The following is a 1313-nucleotide window of genomic DNA, read 5'->3' as shown; positions in this document are numbered from 1 at the left end:
GGTCAAATAATGTGATATTAGAAAAATGAACCCTTAGATATGTATTTTAATGTTTTTTTCTTTCATGCATTTGTTTCTAACGCATTTATAAGATTATTTCTTTGTTGCTTTGTATCTCCCTCCCCCACAGTATAACACCTGCTTTCACTATATTTGATGTTGGTACAATTTGTAGAGGAGAGGTGGAAAAACAAGTCGTTTAAGGATACAGTTGGACCCGTTGCAACAATGAGAAATACATGTTGTCATGTCGAAAACGAACTTTACAACTTTGGTGCCGGGGGGGGGGGGAGGGAGGACGGGGGCAGAGGATTGGGGGGTGCGGGGGGAATCTGGGAAGGGATGTGAAGGGCAAAGAAAGGAGGAATATGCAATGCTTGATAAGAAATGTACTCATTATCTTGCCCATGTAATTGTAATCCCTCTGTGCAGTATGTTCACAAAAAAATAAAAAAGAAAAGAAAAGAACCTAAGGGATATGAGAACCAAATTATTATGATATTTCACTAGATATCCTATGAGAAAGCAAAACAAAATGCACCAGAAGAAAGCTCAGAAAATCTGAATATAATACAGGCCTATTTGTCCTCACTAAGTGTCATAAATGTATATGTTAATTCTAAGGAGACTTAAGTTCTAATAGCATTCGAACTACTGGAAGACACTCATGATTTACCGATACAAATTATGTCCATACAGGTAGACCCATGGCAACAGTGAAATGTACGAGTGGTTATGTTGAAAATGAACTTTACAACTTTCGTGCAGGGGGTGGGGAGGAGAGGGGAGAAGGGAAGGTGGGGAGGATTGGGTGGGGAGGATGGAAAGGGACAGGATGGGGAAACAACGGAGGAGGCTACAATGCTTGATAAGAAATGTACTCACTATCTTGCCCAGGTAATTGTAACTCCTCTGTACAGTATTTTCACAATAAAAAAACAAAGTATGTCCAAAAAATATTAGTGGTTAGGAAAAATGATAATTTGCCTTATTACAAAATAATTCATAATCCACTCACCACGGTGGTTACATTTTCCCTGTCTCTGCACATGTGACCATTTAATTTATTTTTAGTTCATTCATTCATTCATTAGTTTGGTGCTAATACTAGAGCTTGAACTCAGGGCCTGGCTCGGTCTCAGAATTTGTTATTTATTTTGATTTAGTTTTCTCAAGGCTAGCATCTTACTGCTTATAAGAAAGCTCCATTTCTAGCTTTTGCTGGTTACTTTCAAACCAGAATCTAATGGGCTATTTTTCTTTGTCTGGTTTCAAACCACAATCATCAGATTTTGTCTTTCTGATTAGCTAGG

Source organism: Dipodomys merriami, unplaced genomic scaffold (genome assembly GCF_024711535.1).
Source record: "Dipodomys merriami isolate MVZ:Mamm:240054 unplaced genomic scaffold, mDipMer1.0.p SCAF_3320, whole genome shotgun sequence".
In the NCBI taxonomy this organism is placed as follows: Eukaryota; Metazoa; Chordata; class Mammalia; order Rodentia; family Heteromyidae; genus Dipodomys; species Dipodomys merriami.
This window is presented reverse-complemented; position numbering follows the sequence as displayed.